The sequence below is a fragment of the Suricata suricatta genome, chromosome 16, assembly GCF_006229205.1.
Source record: "Suricata suricatta isolate VVHF042 chromosome 16, meerkat_22Aug2017_6uvM2_HiC, whole genome shotgun sequence".
Classification (NCBI taxonomy): domain Eukaryota; kingdom Metazoa; phylum Chordata; class Mammalia; order Carnivora; family Herpestidae; genus Suricata; species Suricata suricatta.
The window spans coordinates 13,211,437-13,229,185 of NC_043715.1; the positions used below are offsets into that span (position 1 = coordinate 13,211,437).

The window sequence follows — 17,749 nt, forward strand, 5'->3', positions numbered from 1 at the left end:
TATCTGAAAGGGAACTTGTATTCAGAATACACAAAGAACTGTTGCACTTCAACAATAAGAAGAAAAATAATTCCATTTTAAAATAGGGAAAGGAGGAGAATAGACATTTCTCCAAAGAAGATATACAAATGGCCAATATGCACATGAAAAGATGTTCAAATCATTAGTCTTTAGGGAATTGCAAATCAAAACCGCAAGGAGATACCCAGTATGATGGCTAAAATAAAAAGGACAGATAATGTTCTGCAGCTCCCTGAAAGGTTAAACAGAGTCACCATGTGACCTAGCAATTCCATTCGCAGGTACATGTACAAGGAGAATGAAAACACATACCCACACAAAAACTGGTACATGAATGTTTATAGCAACATTACTGACAATATCCAAAAAGTGGAAACAACCCAGATGTTCATCTAGGTTCATCAATCAATGAATGGATAGACAAAAGTAGTGAATATACAGACACAGTGTGTATAGTGTGTGTGTGTGTGTGTGTGTGTGTGTGTGTGTGTGTGTCTATAGTGTAAAATTCTGCCATAAAAAAGAATGAAATACTGATACATACTACAGCATGGATGAACCTTGGAAACAACATGCTGAATACATCATGAAAGAAACAAAACACTGGAGACCATATATTGTATGATTCCATTTACATGAAATGTCTACAGCAGGCAAATTAATGCAGACAGAAGATAGATTAGGACTAGAAGAGCCGGGATTGGGGGTGAGAATGGGTGTGAAGATAGGAAGTGAGTATTAACAGGTATGGAATTTCAGTTGGGGTGATAAAAAATGGTTGAAAATTGATGGTGGTAATAGTCACCCAGTTCTGTGAATGTACTAAAACCCACAGAATTGTATACTTTAAATGGATGCATTGTATATGAATTACATCTCAATAAGCCATTCAGACAAACAAAAGAGAAACTTCCAGGGGGTTCCCAGCCCCTGTAGCTCTTCTCTTAATTCTCTCACCCCTATCCAGGCTCTCTTCTTTCTACCAACTTTCTGAACTTTGCAGTTGTGGTTTCTACTTGAAACATTTTACCCCAAATTATCTGAAGATGATCTCCTTCTCATTATTTAGTCTCAACATTATTTAGAATCCTACTCAGAGATATTTCCCCACAAGTCTCTCTCCCTTCAAATAATTTCTTCTATATTCTGTCACGGAACAAAAAGTAGTTAAGGTGACTCAGATATTTAGCCAATGTGTGTCAGGTAGTCCCTCAAAATGATGTTAACTCCCTGAGCTGAAGCAAGACTGGAATCTTACGCACCAGGCACAGAGGAGGGAGCATATGGCTATGATATTGCCCCACGTGCAACTTTTCCTTATCTGTAACATTTGCCATTTGCAGCAGGAATAAGTGCCGTATGCTGGGGTTTTCATGCCTCCATCTCATGACCGTTGGTGCCACGTGACTTTGGTGGCTACTGAAACAGTTCTTTTGAGAGCTATCTTTGGAAGCCCTGTGACTCATCTCCTGCTAGTTAAGCTTCTGGGGAAGGGAACGGAGAAAGGAAGAAAAAGAGGAAAGCAGAGGAGAGAGAAAAAAGAAAAAGGAAAAGAGTTAAGATTAAAACAATGAAAACAAGGGTCTATTTACACTCTTTCACAATTCTTTATAATGCTTCTCAGTTCCTACAGGTGTCTTAGTTATTTTCTGTCTTCCTTCTTTGAATGAAATGTTTCTGCCTTGTTTGTCTGCATAGCAGATGCTCAATAAATACTTTATGGCTGACTGGCCAAATTCCACAGAAACATGCTAAATCCAGGACGAAAGCATGAGCATACTGTTCCGGCACTTTCTAACCACTCCTCTCATTTCTCATGACTGTCACTAACTTTTTAGGCAGCTACGGGCCGAGTGTCCATCACTTGAGTGCTTACCAAAGTTATAAATTCTTGGGCTGCACCTCCACAGACTGGTTCATCTGTGCTTTTAACTGTACATCTCTTGCCTAGAGAGATTAATATATATATATAAAGGGTGAGATCGAAGTCTAACAGTCTGTGCAGTGCTTCCACATGGGGACCCATGTGTTAAGAAAAAGAAGAGAGGCTCAAAAAAATAAAACTGAGTGACTCAGTAGGTTGAGTGTCTGACTCTTGGTTTTGGCTCAGGTCATGATCTTGTGGGTTTGTGGGTTTGAGCCCTTCATCGGGCTCTGTGCTGGCAGGGTGAGGCCTGCTTGGGATTCTCTCTCTCTCTCTCTCTCTCTCTCTCTGCCCCTCCTCCACTCAAACTGTCTCTCTCTCAAATAAATAAACTGGAAAGAAAAAAAAGTAATTCCAAAGCTTTGAATATGGTTTGGTTCTTAGAGAACATTGAGATTTTTTTTTAGATTATTTTTAATTCTGTTAGATGTTATAATGGTACCATGGTTCTGTTGTATGTATGTATAAATAAGTATACATACATAGACTCTGTTAATGATGTACCATACTAAGGTACCTATGGATGAATTTATGTATCTTGGATTTGCTTTAAAATGCACCAAAAAAGGAGGAAACAAATTGGCAAAATGGTGATAATTTTGTAAACTGTGTGATGAATACATTGAGATTCATTATACTACTCTCTCTGTTTTCTGTATATTCGAAAGTTTCATAATAAAATATTCTTTTAAAAATAGTCTCAAATTTGTGATAACTACCAGTCCCACCAAGAGGCACTTATGGTAGGAAAGTATAGTTGGAAAGGTTGTGTATTTGCCCCAGAGTGAAAGCTGAAGGGGAACAGGTAAGAGTAAGGTTTATGGGCCAGCCCCTCCGGATACATTCCTTCAGTGAATCCCCCTCATCACCACTGTTCAGGAAATGCCACCTTAACAGTGGGATAGAATTCAGTATCACTAATATGGAGACAAACTGGTATTGCATGCCCCCTGGTGGAGTGTGTGAGGAAGTACACATCATCACTGATGCAGTCCTCTTGCCAAAAAAAGGTTTAACCAGAATCTAATCATAAGGCAGAAATCAAGTGCTGAACATGGATATTCTACCAATCAACCTGGACTCTTGAAAACTGTCAGTATCATAAAAGACAAACTTAAAAAATTTTTAAGTTTATTTATTTATTTTTTTAGTAATCTCTACACCCAATGTGAGGCTTGCACCCAGGACCCTGAGATCAAGAGTCAAGTGCATCTCTGACTGAGCCAGCCAGGAGCTCCGAAGACAAATATATTTTTTAAAGACAAGGGCACTGTTGTCAATTAAAGAAGACTAAAGAGATAGGACATCAAAATGCAATGGGTGAACTCTGGATCCTAGATTCAAAAAAGAAATGCTGAAAAAAGGCACAATGGGCAATATTAGATATTTTCAAAATGGAAAAAAAAAGAAATGTTCAAAATGGACAATGTATGAGATAATATTTTTTAAAAAATATTAATGTAGTGAGTGTGATCAAAAACAACAACAACAACAACAACTTTACGAGGTGAGGGGTAACTCTCTTTCAGACACTGGTAAACTAAGGTTCAGAGAAGCAAAGGCACTTGCCCAAAAATCCACAGCTGGCAAATGGCAGAGCCCAGACAGGAGGCCCAGATATCTCTGCCTCCGGAGCACAAGCCCTTGGTTGGTGGATGCTTGTTCCTGTGCAGTATCCCCCAAGGAGTAAGAGATAGGACTGTGATCTACAGCATCGCCACGGGGATGGTCGTAGCTAAAGGTCCAAAAGAGGGACCGCTCACTCTTGTTACGACACCAGCAGTCATTCATTCATTCAGAATTTAATTGCTGTGTGACAATGATAAGCAAAAACAGGTACTCCCTAGGCATCAGGTTGCTTACAGTCTAATGAAGGAGACAAACATTAATCAAATGTTGAAACCGCTCAAGGGAATATATAATAATAAAAGGAGATAAGAATAATGAGGGAAAGAGAGCTGACCAAAGGTGAGGGTCAACAGAAGACTTCTGTGAGATGCGCTTTGAAAGATGACTAGAAATTAATGAACCTGACAGAAGGAAAAGTGCGAACAAAAGGCCTGTGGTATGATGGAGCGGGACATTGCAGGAGGAGCGACCCCGGAGCTAACCGGCCCTTGTGCAAGGTGAAAACGGGAGAAAGCAGAGTCAGACAGTGCAGGCCCTTGAAGGTCATGCAAGGGCCTTTTTGTTGTTGTTGTTGGTCACATTCACTACATTTAATATTTTTTCAAAATATTGTCCATTGTCCATTTTGAAAGTTTCTTTTTTTTCATTTTGAAAGTTTCTAATTTTGTTGAATTTTGAAAGCAATGGAAAGTTATCATCTAGGCAGGTGACAAAATCCGATTTCAAATTAAAAAAAAACAAAAGAAACACTTCACCTGCAATGTTGGGAGAATGGCTGGGCAGAATAGCTGTCATTTAGAGACATAGAGTGAGCAGTCTATAGAAATGGAAGTGGCCAGGTCCAATGGGTATTTGGGAGTATACAGGGAAACGCAAGGGAAGGAGGTATTGACGATGACTCTTTGGCTTCTAGCTTGTGTAGTTGGAAATGCCATTTCCTGAGAAGAGGGAACAGAGGACAAAGGGCAGATTTGGAAGATATGAGTGAAATGAAGAACTGTTTGTACTTTTTACACTTCCAAGCGGATGGGAGGAGGCGGTTGGGTGTGCAAGTCAGAAGTTCAGAAGTCTAGACTAGAGATGTACCTCCGGGAATCATCAACTTATGCTTACTGAAATATGAATAAGATGGCCTCAGAAAGGGAGGGGTTAGCACACAGGAACCCCTGGGATTAGATAGCTCTTTTTTAAAATATTTTTTTAATGTTTATTTATTTTTAAGACAGAGAGAGAGAGAGAGAGAGACAGAGTGCGAGCAGGGGAGGGGCACAGAGAGAGAGGGAGACACAGAATTGGAAGCAGGCCCCAGGCTCTGAGCTGTCAGCACAGAGCCCGACACGGGGCTCGGACTCCCAAATCATGAGATCATGACCTGAGCCGAAGTCAGAAGCTTAACCCACTGAGCCACCCAGGCGCTCCAGATGGTTTTTAAAGAGAAGGCAGTTGAGGCAGAAATTCTGGAAGGGAACCGTGGAAAGGGGAGGGCTGAGTGAGGAGCCTGATGGAGCAGTGGTGGGCTGGGGGAAAGCCTTACACTTACTTCTAGAAGCACCGCATTCTGCCATCTTTACTAGTATTGGAGGAGGGCTCTACCATTGGCCCCCCAGGCAGGCCTCAGCGGACAGCGTCCACATCTGCTGCCACTGCTCCATGGGGAAAGGTGCTCCACCCCTGGCTTTTCCCTTGGTGTCCTCCAAATCATGTCATAATTTATTTACTAGCCATTAACTTCTTTATTCACCAGTGCCTTAGTGGGGCACCTTGGTGGGTCAGTTGTTTAAGCATCCAACGTCGGCTCCTTTGTGTCCCTCTCTCTCTGTCCCAACCCTTTTCTCTTGCTTGCAGGGGTGCTCTCTCGCTCTCCCTCTCAAAAACAAACATTAGGGGGGAAAATCCCTTAGTGATGAGCAAAATTTATGGGCAACAATCATGGTACAACCATACTATGGAATACTATGTGGCAGGAGGGAGGGAGAGAGACAGAGAGTGAGAGAGAGAGAGAGAGAGAGACAAATTTCTCTGTGTGCATATATAGAAAGCCCCCCGATTCATACACACACACACACACACAAACATTTATTTGTATATTTAAAGGAAAAAGGCAATGTACAAGGCAGTGACTTTATGCTATTTTTTAAGTTTTTATATTAAGTTTTATAATTAGTTTTATATTAAGGGGAGAATATATCAATCTGTATTCCAATTTGCTTGTACATACCTATATTCCATGGAAGGATATAAGAGACAATAAAAACAGTGACCCTACAGGGAATAAGGCAGGTTGGATTAGAGATGAGGAATAAGGATGAAAGAATACTTTTACTACATGACTTTTTAATTCTTAAAATTTTGAGTGTTATGACTCTATCACCTATTCAAAAAATTAAACTAAAAAGCCTGGAAAAATGTTGTTTTCTGATATAAATTTCATGCGTTCCATTTTATGTTTTTTTAATGAAACTGATTTTGATAGTGTGATTTTTTTTGTAACATTTTTTATGTATTTTGAGAGAGAGAGAGAGAGAAAGAGAGAGAGAGAGAGAGAGAGAGAGAGAGAGAGAGAGACAAAGGATGAGCGGGGTAGGGAGGCAGAGAGAGAGGGAGACACAGAATCCGAAGCAGGCTCCAGGCTCTGAGCTGTCAGCACAGAGCCCGACTCAGGACTGGAACCTACTAACCACAAGATCATGACCCGACCCAAAGTCAGACACTTAGCTGACTAAGCCACCCAGGTGACCCAGAGTGATATTTTTATAATTAATTTTTTCAGATAATTGTAGTCAGTTGTGAGAAAAAAAAAGAGAGGGATCCAATATACCCTTCATCTACTTTCCCCGCAAAATGACAACATCTTGTAAAGTTGTAGAACAACATCACAACCAGGATATTGACCTTAATACAGTCAAGATACAGACAATCTTCATTACTATTGTATGCCATTGAAAAATATTAAAGATGCATGGTCTATTAAATGAAATAACATATTTGACAAAACAATGTAGCTAGTATAATCTCACATTTTTTTTTTTAAGTCTAGAAGGAAATCCAGCACAGCCAAATAGGAATAGTGATCATCTCTGGGCATGAGGATTATAGGTGGTATAACTTTTTCTTTTTTTATAGTTTTATAGTTGTTTTCTTTTTTTGTTTGTTTGTTTTCTGTTTATTTTTTTAACATATGCAATTATTTTCCATCATTTACACTACAGTAGTTACAATTACACTCCAAACAGAAAAGCAAAGTAAAAAATCAAAACCCCAACTTCTATTTCATGTAATTAGACTTATACAGAAATTAGAAGGTTATGTAACAACTAGTTAATCACCTAATTTCACAGCTATCTGAAGTGGCGATTTAAAGAGGTCAAATTGATATACACTTAACCATTTAAAACTGTACAATTCGGTGGCATTTAACGTATTTACAACGTTGTACAACCAACTCTCCTTAGTTTCAAACAGTCTCATTGCCCCAGAAGAATACCCCATATCCATTAAGTTACCACTCCTCATCCCCACACCCCCATCCCTTCCACCAACCTCTAATCTGCTCTTTGGCTCTACGGATTTCCCTATTCTGAATATTCCATACAGAAGGAATCACACTATATGGGACCTTTTATGTCTGGGTTCTTTTACGTAGCATATTTTCAAGGTTTATCAAAGTTGTAGCATGTATCAGTACTTTGTTGCTTTTGATGGCTAAATAATACTCCATGAGATGTATATGCCACAATTTGTTTCTCTATTTGTCTGCTGATGGACATTTGAGTTGTTTACACCCTTTGGCTATTGTAACTAGAGATGCCAAGAATATTTATGAACACAATTTTATTTATATATCTTTTTGCAATTATTTTGGATATATATAAACCTAGAAGTAGAATTGCTACTAGTTGTATGTTTCCCTTTTCCAGGAATCAACAAACTTTTCCACAGCAACTGTACCATTTTATATTCCCACCACCAACATAGAAGAGCTCCTGTTCTGGGGCATCTGAGTGACTCAGTCGGTTAAGCATCTGACTTTAACTCAGGTCATGATCTTGTGGTTTGTGAGTTCAAGCCCTGTGTTGGGCCCTGTGCTGGGCCCTGTGCTGACAGCTCAGAGCCTGGAGCTTGCTTCAGATTCTGTGTCTCCCTCTCTCTCTGCCCCTCCCCCCTCTCAAAAATAAACAAACATTTAAAAAAATTTTAATATATAAGAGTTCCTGTTTTTCCATGGCCTTGCCAACACTTGTTACTTTATTTGTTTTTGTTACAGTCATCTTAGTGGAAAGGAGTAAATTTGCATTGCAGTTTTGATTTGCATTTTCTTCATCACCAATGATATTAAACATCTTTGTATAAGCTTGATGGCCACTGCATATCTTTTTTTGAGAAATGTCTATTCAAGGGTATATGATTTTTATTTTAAAAGTTTTAAAATATTTTATTTTTAAGTAATTTCTACATTCAACATGGGGCTCAAACTCATGACCCTGAAATCAAGAGCTGCATGCTTTACCGACTGAGCCAGCAAGGTGCCCCAAAGGTGTATGGTTTTTAATTGTATCATTAATGATGTATTTTATCATACTTTTTAAAAAATGTTTTTTATTGGGGTGACTGGGTGGCTCAGTTGGTTGAGTGTCTGACTTCGATTGAGGTCATGATCTCACAGTTTGTGAATTCAAGTCCCACATCAGGCTCTGCACTGACAGCTAGGAAGTTGCTTGGAATCTTCTGTCTCCCCAGCTTGCATACACTCTCTCTCTCTCAAAAATAAATAAACATTAGGAAAAATTTGTTTTCAATGAAAATTTTTTAAAAATAAGATGTTTATCTATTTATTCTTGAGAAGGAGAGGTAGAGAACAAGCAGGGGAGGTGCAGAGAAAGAGGGAGACAGAATCCCAAGTAGGCTCTACGCCATCAGCATGGAGCCCGAAGTGAGGCTTGAACTCACAAGCCACGTGATCATGACCTGAGCTAAAACCAAGAGCTGGACGCTTAACTGACTGAGCCACCCAGGTGCCCCAATGATGTATTTTAAAACCAAGGGGTTAAATTTTATATTTCTGTTTCTGAACGGAATTTTCTATTACTACTGATGAAATTTAAAATTTCAGAAACTGTATCTCATTGCATTAATTAAAGTAATGGTAGCTGCTATAACAAACAAATCCCCAAATGTTTGGTGGTTCAAACACAACTGATGTTTCTTCCTTGCTCAAATAAAGCCCAACATGTTCACTAAATGGCTTTATCAAGTAGCAATGCAGGCACTCAAGCTCCTTTTAATAGACAGCCCTGTCATCTTCAATTCAAGGCTTCTGAGCAGGCACTGGTCCAGTATTCCTAAAAGGATTGCTGAGGCAGTGCTGAGGGCCTGTGAGGCTGGGGACCATGCACCAATGTGCCTTATTTTTATTTGAAGTATAAAGATGGAGAAGGCTCATGGTGAGGTTAATCCCAGATACAGATTTTGCAAGCTACAGATGCTACCAAAAGGTAAGGAAGCTGGGAAGCTGCAGCGGGTGGCTAGAATGCTGGTGAGTATTGCACCATGCGGTATGCATAGAAAGAAATAGAAGAGTAACTGTGCAAGAGAGAGAATGGACTAGGGAAAAGGAATGGAGAGATTAAAAAGCTGGACAAAGCCAAGGTATAAACTTGTGAGAGAGCTGGAGGGCAAGCAGGTTGTGAGGAGTGTAGGATGCATCAAGGTTTAAGATTCCTAAAATAGTCTGGTTCCAGGGTAACGAAAAACAAAGGTGTGGCTGTGAGAGAGGGGGATGGCCATAATGGGGTAGGAATGATGGCTCCTTGGGTTTAGGAGAGGCAGGAGACCTTGAGGTTAAGGTGTTGGCTAGTTGGGTAATACACAGAAATGTTGGCATTTCCTGCATGTTAAGGCCCTAAGTAAATAAAGGAGAGGACACAAAAAGGGTGTAAAGTAATAAAGCCTATATTTTAAAGAAGGATAGTTATTACATGACCCTAATATGGTAGAGACTCTAAAATGCCAATAAGAGTCTAGACTATGAAGAGAAAAGCAAGTTTAAACTGGCTCTAGGCATAGCAATGCCTCTGGGGGAAAAGCCAAGTTACAGTTAATGCAAAAAGGTAAAGGAACTGTTGTAAAGAATTTGGGAATGACGGTACTTTTATCTACATTAGAACAAGGATTCCAGGGGGAAAGAATGGAAGGAGGAAGCATCAGACTGGAAGGAGCTACAAGCTTGGGAATACCTATAGCCATATCTGAAACGGGATAATGTGAAAATGTTTGGCTTTCGAAACATCTAGATGTGCTGGATCAAACCTAACAAACAAGTTCAGATCAGAGCTAAACTTGCAAGAGAGTAAGGGAATCTCCCAAAGAACACAAATAAAGGGGGACTGAAAACTGGGACAAAGAGAGCATGCTTATGCTGGTGCTGGCTGGGCAACCCAAGGGTTTGGATTTTGACATTGGGAGAGGAGCCCTGAGGCCCAGGTAAGGCAGGGAGTTAAAATTTAGATTCTGAACAATGTCAGGACCCTCCCAATGCTAAGCTTGAATGAAAAGATGGATTAAAAGATTTCCTTCTTGGTCTGGCTTCTGGGAAGAAAAAAAAAAACTCTCCCATGAGAATCTTTAATCACAGGCCTTCCTTCATATGGGTTTTGTGTTCAAATGTATTCTACCTGAATGGTCTGGGACCCCAACTTGAAAAATTCACAAGAAAACTGGTTCTTGTCTGGACATCTTAATACTGGACAAGAAGGGGAGAACAAGCATTGGAGAACAACTAGAAGTCCGTCACTTCAGTCTATATTTATGTTGAAGAAAAATATGACCAATACAACATTTGTAAGGATAACAAAGGATTACATTAACATAAACTGGGGGGGGACATGGAATTGAAATACAAGATCAAGCGGAATAAAGAATAATGTAAAATTTCTAATATCACCCCTGTTGGAAAACACACGTTCTAGATCTGAATTCCATTTAATGGACATGTGGGGTTTAAAGGACCTGATTAAATGACACCAAGGAAGCAAACAAACACTGTAGAGTGTGGGACTTTTCACAGGACAACTATTTCTGCAATGAGTCAATGGCATGAAAAGATTAAGAGGTACTGAAGAAACCTAAAACTAAAACTAATATTTGAACTTGTCTGGATCCTACTTTGAATGAACCACCTATAAACGATATTTTGGAGAAAACTGAAGAGATCTGATTATTTGAGGCAATGTGACACTGTGATTAAGAAATTATGTTTTAGAGATGCATACTGAGGGAAAAGATACATGTCTTGGATTTGCTTTATGACCCTTCAACAAAGAAAACAAGCAGGAAAGAATAAACATGGCAAAGTCTTTTTTTTTTTTAACATTTATTTCTTTTTAAGAGACAGAGACATGAATAAGGGAAGGGCAGAGAGAAGGAGACACAGAATCCAAAGCAGGCTCCAGGATCTGAGCTGTCAGCACAGAGTCCAACACAGGGCTCGAACCTATGAACCGGGAGATTATGACCTGAACTGACGTCAGACTGAGCCATGCAGAAGCCCTAGCGAAGTCTTGATAATGGATGATGAGTACAACACTTAAAGAGCACTGTGTGTGAATTACATTACACTAGAAATTTCTTATTCTTCCCAGTGTGGAAGCCACCTGATGCTTTGCTCTGCTTCTATAATAAAAAACCAAAACTAAGAAAAAACACGTCGTACCCTAAGATGAAACAATGATGAAGTCGCCCCATCTAGTTCCAGTTCCTAAGAAAATTTTTTAATGTTTATTTATTTATTTTGAGAGAGAGAGAAAGAGAATCCCAAGCAGGCTCCGCCCTGCCAGAGCAGAGCCAGACGCACAGCTTGATGTCACAGACCAAGAGATCATGACCTGAACCAAGATCAAGAATCAGACACTTAACCTACTGGGCCACCCAGGTGCCCCCTCCATGACAACAAGGAAAAAATTTTAAATAAGTAAGACCTAGTGTTATATCCTTCGGAATGTTAATGTCTAAACTAATGTCACACACACACACAAAAAAGTAAAAAATAAACTAATGTCACAATCTCTGTGGATACGGTTAACATGAGCAAAAGTTACTATTTCCCATCATGAATACAAAGAAATGAAGCTGGTAATTTCATGGGCTTACCTTTCGTTTAAAAACTTGAAATTCCTTTAAATGCCAAACAAATAATTTGAATGGATCTTCCTGAAATCTGACTCCTTTGTACCTTTAAAAAGGAAAATAGTGAACGGAAATATATTTCACATACTGTAAACTTCACCCATTTAAGTGTAAAATTTAATGGTTTTTAGTATATTCAAAATTGTGGAGCCACTAACACAATCAATTTGGGAACATTTTTATAACCTCCCCCATAAAACAGTGTACCTGTAAGCATGCACTCTCCACCATCCTCCACCCCCATATACACCCTCAGCCTCAACTCCAGGCAATCACTAATTTATTTTCTGTCTCTATGAGTTTGGCGATCCAAGACATTTAATATGTATGGAATCACACAAAATAAAGTCTTTTCCACTGGATTCTTTCACTTAGCACAATATTTTTAAGGTTCATCCACGCTGTAGCATGCATCAGCACTTCATTCCTTTTTACTACCAGATAATATTCCCTGGTGTGGATTTATATCCCATGTTATTTATCCATTCATCATCTGATGGATATTTGGGTTGTTGCTATCTTTTGGCTATTATGAATAATGCTGCTATGGACAATCTTTTTTTTTTTAATTTTGAGAGGGAGAGGGAGAGAGAGAGAATCCCAAGCAGGCTCCACAATGTCAGAGCAGAGTGCAATGCAGGGCTCCAACTCAGAAACGGAGATCATGACCTGAGCCAAAACCAACAGTCGGGCACTTAACCAACGGAGCCACCCAGGTGCCCCCCATCTTAATCATTTCTAAGTGTAAGTGTACACTTCACTAATGTTCAGTATATTCACATTGTTGTAAAACACATCTCCAGAACTTTTCCATCTTGTAAATATAAAACTCTATACCCGCTAAACAACAAATCCCTTCCCCACCACTGCCTGGTATCCACTGTTCTACGATCTGTTTCTATGAAAGTGACTACATTAGACACTTCCTATGCTTGGAATCATACCGTATTTGTCATTTTGTTACCAGCTATGTCACTTAACATAGTATTCTCAAGCTTTATCCATGTTATAGCATTTCTTCCTTTGGAAGGCTGAGTAGTATTCCACTGTACGTACACACCACCTTTGGTTTGGGCATTCACCCACCAGTGAACATGTGGGTCACTTCCACCCTGTGACTTTCATGAATAATGCTGCTATGAACATATATTTGCAGAACCTGCTTTCAATTCTGTGGGATATATACCCAGAAGTAGTATTGTTGGATAATATGATCGTTCAATTCTCAGTTTTTTGAGGAATTGTCATAGTATTTTCCATGGTGGCTGTACCACCTTACACTCTCACCCACGGTGAACGACAGTTCCAATTTTTTCAAACCTTCCCAGCACTTCCTTTCTCTTTTTCTCTTTCCTTTCTTTTCTTCTTTCTTCCTTCCTTTCTTTTTCTTTCTTCCTTCCTTCCTTCCTTCCTTCCTTCCTTCCTACTTCCTTTCTTTCTCCTTCCATCCTTCCTTCCGTCCTTCCTTTCTTCTTTCCATCCTTCCATAGTAATCATCCTAATGGGCATGAGGTGATATCTCATTGTTGCTTTGCTTTGAATTTCTCTTATGATTAGTGAGCATCTTTCTACCTTTAATCTCCTTGGTTAGGTTTACACCCAAGTGTTTTATTCTTTGATACTACTGTAAATGAAATTTATTTCTTAATGTCATTTTTATTTATTTTTTTTATTTTAAATGTTTTATTTATTTATTTTGAGAGACAGCGCAAGCAGGGGAGGGTCAGAGAGAGTGGGGGACACAGAATCCGAAGCAGGCTCCGGGCTCTGAGCTAGCTGTCAGCACAGAGCCCGACACGGGGCTCAAACCCACGAACTGTGAAATCATGACCTGAGCCAAAGCCGGATGCTTAACTGACTGAGCCACCCAGGTGCTCCTCTTAATGTCCTTTTTAGATTGTTGCTACTATATAGAAACACAAATGATTTTTGTGTGTTGATTTTGTATCTTGCAACTTTGCTGAATTCAGTTGTTAGTTCTAGTAGGTATTTTTTTATGATTTTCCTTTTTTTCATTTTTATTTTTTATTGAAGTATAATTTATATATTCTAGTAGTTTTCTTATGGAATATTTAGGGTTTTCTACATATAAGATCGTGTCATCTAATAATAGAGATAATTTTATTTCTCCCTTCCTAATTTGGATGCGTTTTATTTCTTTTTGTTGTCTATTTGCTTTGGCTAGGACTTCCAATATGATGTGAACAGGACTGGTGAGAGTGGGCATCTTGGAAAAGCTCTCAGCCTCTCACCATTGAGGATGATGTTAGCTATGGGCTTCATTATGTTCATATAATTTCTTTCTATTTCTAGCTTGAGTGTTTTTTTATCATGAAAGAGTGTAGAATCTTGTCAAATGCTTTGTCTGCATCAATAGAGGTGATCATGTTGTCTTGCCTTTTATTTTTTAAATTTAATTTCTATTTATTTATTTATTTTTGAGAGAGAGAGAGAGACAAGGCATGAATGGGGGAGGGACAGAGAGAGAGACACACACACAGAATCTGAAGCAGGTTCCAGGTTCTGAGCTGTCAGGACAGAGCATGACACAGTGCTTGAAATCAGGAACTGTGAGATCATGATCTGAGCTGAAGCCGGACACTTAACTGACTGAGCCACACAGGTGCCCCTATTTTTTTTAATTAAATTAAATTAAATTTTAATTTAGACAGTACAAGCAGCAGAGGGTCAGAGAGAGAGGGAGATCCAAAATCTGAAGACAGGCTCCAGGCTCTGAGCTAGCTGTCAGCACAGAGTCTGACACGGGGCTCGAACCCACAAACTGTGAGATCATGACCTGAGTCGAAGTCGGACACTTAACCGACTGAGCCACTCAAGCTTCCCTAATTTTTTTAAATTATTTTAGAGAGAGAGTGTGCATTAGCAGAGAAGGGCAGAGAGAATTTTAAGCAGGCTCCATTACAGAGCCTGACACAGGGCTCGATCTGACCCTGGGTCATGACGGGAGCCAAAATCAAGAGTCTGACACTCAGCTAACTAAGCCACCCAGGGGCCGCTCACACTTTATTTTGTTGTGGTTGTGTATTACACTGATTGGTTTTCATATGTTAACCCATTCTTGAATTCCAGGAATGAATCCTATTTGGTCATGGTGTATAATCCTTTTACTGTGCTGTTGAATTTGGACTGCTAGGATCATGCTCATCTTCTCTGTAATGGTACAATTTTAGAGTATGTACTGCCAGAGCAAGAATTCCTGCAGCTTTGTTTTTTAAATGGGACATAATGTGGGGTGACTGGGTGGCTCAGTTGAGCGTCTGACTCTTGATTTCCACTCAGGTCATGATTTCACAGTTGTGACACTGAGCCCTGCATTGGGCTCCTCATTGAGCGTAAAGCCTGCTTGAGGTTCTCTCTCTCTCTCTCTCTCTCTCCCTCTCTCTCTCTCTCTCTCTCTCTCTCTCTCCCTCCCTCCCTCCCTCCCTCTACCACCCTCCATTGCTCGTGCTCTCTCTTAAATAAATAAATAAGGCATAATGTACTTTGAATTCCATAATGTACTTAGCATTTCAATTACCAAATGAGCAAACGTCTCAGAGAGCAAGAATTCTTTTCCGTGCCTGAAACACTGACAAAAATTAAGACACACTTGCTAGTTCTTCTCCTTGTTTCCTTTGCATAAGTGACATCACAGTCTACATAATATCCCTCAGTTGTAATGTCAGAAAGTGACTGCTTCTTTGGAAGATGCTGTGTAACAACTTGACCCACAAAGAGCATCCAGATTTGTAGATTCTAGGACACTCTGTGAAACTTGTTTGTAAACATACCCAAATTGTTTAAAATAAATAAGAGTATGAATTAGATGTTCTGGGAACTCAGTTCTTCTCCAACGGATTCAATAATTCAACTTTTAGAGTACTTAAAATACAGCCCCTCCTGAAAAGAGTAACATAACATAAAATACAGCCCCTGCTGGTAGTAACGTGCGGAGTGTGTGGAACATCGCGGTGGATTCATTCATCCGGCTGAGGAGGGATCCGAATACGTATGGCCTGTACTCAGGCCTATGAAGGACACAATTCTTTGGAGAAAAGTTCCAGGGAACCACACTTTTGTTGTCCGTTGACAACAGCTACTGGGAATTTCTGCTTCTGTTTCACAACTCATCGGACGTGCTGGCATTTGGCTCAGGGCTGGAAAAAGAAATAAATGTACAGTTCACTTATTTAACAAGTATTTACAATACCTAAAGATGATGTGTCAACTTCCGGGGCGCCTCCTGCCAGATGTGGCCCAGACGGGGCACAAAGGAGGAAGAGAATGTTTCCACAGGGCGCGGGTCCGGGAAAGATGCAGGAGGAGGAAACAAAACCAAGGCCCCAAATTGGGGACCCAGGCGGGGCGGGAACCAGCACCTGCTGAAGGGACCCGCCTTCGCTGACCCCTCAGGCCTTGCGCCTGCACCTTGAGGGTCCTTCGTTCCTCACGTTGCCCCCGCCCCCGAGGGCGCATGCGCCTTGAGTGGTGCACGGTTCGTACTCGCAACAGCGCCTGCGTAGCCTCGTTTCTCTCCTCCCCACTGTATTCCCATCCACCTGTGCGGGAGTTGTTGGCTTCCGGGGGCTAGGGTAGGGCGTGACGTGAGCCCTGGTCTGTTGTACTGGCTAGTTACCCCACAGGCGGGGCTCTGGCCTAGAAAGAAAGGTGAAATCACAGACTTTCTAACGCATTCTCCTGCCGTTGGCCTCGCGAAATATCTGGAAGCTGTCTCGGGGGGAATTTTAACCTTGTTTGGAAGCAGCTACGCACAAGGGTTCTTTTTATTTAGAAACACCCTGGTAATGGACACCTCAGCAATATCACTGCTTCTTTGTCTTCCATAGGAAGCTGAATTATAAAGCTCCCTAATAGTTACTTTGGGCTCTGGGGACACTTGGGTCAGTTAAGCCTCTGACTCTGGATCTCAGTTCATGAGTTCCAGCCCCGCAGCAGGTCGTGTGCGGTGCAGGCAACACAAGCCTGCTTGAGATTCTCTCACTCGCTTTTCCCCTCCCTTGTTCGCACGCTCTTGCTCTCTCAAGATAAATATACTTTAAAAATTAAAAATAAAATACTTTGACGAGAGGAAAGATAAAAGGAAAGCTTCATACACACGTTTACAGGTATATTTTTGTCTTTGTTTGCATCTTTTGAAATGTGTCCAGTGTGCATGTAATTTTTTTAATGCTTGAGTATGTCCTTGACTCTATCAAAATGTAGACACGAAAGAAAGTCATAAGTTTATGAAATCTGGGTAGAATTCAGTGAAGCTGAATAGAATTATATATACGTGGTAAGATAAATCATCTTGTGTAAACCACCAAGTTTTCCGGAACTTTTCTGGACAGAGATCTTCAGCCGTTGGGGCAACGTTGGTATAGGAAAATAGGAACCAGACACTTTCAGAAAATTATTGGGAGTGGTGGCCTACAGGCAACAAATCTTTATTATCTCTATTGTTGTATATTCCTTTTGGATTTGCCAAAGAAAATTAAAAAGTAAATTATAGCATGAACTCACTACACATGGACATTTGATGTTTATTTTTGTAAAGGAAATTAATTGGGTGTGGTTGGTAGGGTTGGGACCTAAAGTTCCTCTTCAGGATAAGGAAAATTTCTCTTAGTCAGTAATCTGCAGACTGATTATGGTATACTCCTGTCCCCAACCTTGCAAAATAACTTCATGCTCCCTTCTGTCAGGGAAGCTTTGAGGAAAAAATTAGTCAACTGTGCCTAAAAGGATTTGCAGACAAAAGGCAGATAATGAAAGACGTCTGAGACCTCTCATTCCTTGGGTCACCGGAACCCATTCAGTTTCATTCACCAGTGAGTGGTTAGGGGATGTAGAGCATAGGAATTTGGGAACAGAGGTGGGAGTTGAGAAAAGTTGAAAGTGTAAAGTCAAAGGTCAGAGGTTTATAATGTTGCTACCTAGTTTGCCTTATTGATAATTAGGCAACCCAGGAGATGAGCTCCCAAATAAAATATT

At 40.3% G+C, this 17,749-nt stretch overlaps 1 long non-coding RNA gene across 1 annotated transcript in view; it reads right to left on the reverse strand.

Annotated features, from left to right (window-relative positions):
* Positions 1 to 16,206, reverse strand: part of LOC115280680 — a 51,186-nt gene extending 34,980 nt beyond the window's left edge. The window contains exons 1-2 of the long non-coding RNA XR_003903888.1: positions 15,966 to 16,206; positions 11,720 to 11,801 (exon numbers count right to left, since the gene is read on the reverse strand). This is a non-coding gene — a long non-coding RNA (uncharacterized LOC115280680). The remainder of the gene's footprint in view (positions 1 to 11,719; positions 11,802 to 15,965) is intronic.
* Positions 16,207 to 17,749: the final 1,543 nt, after the last annotated feature.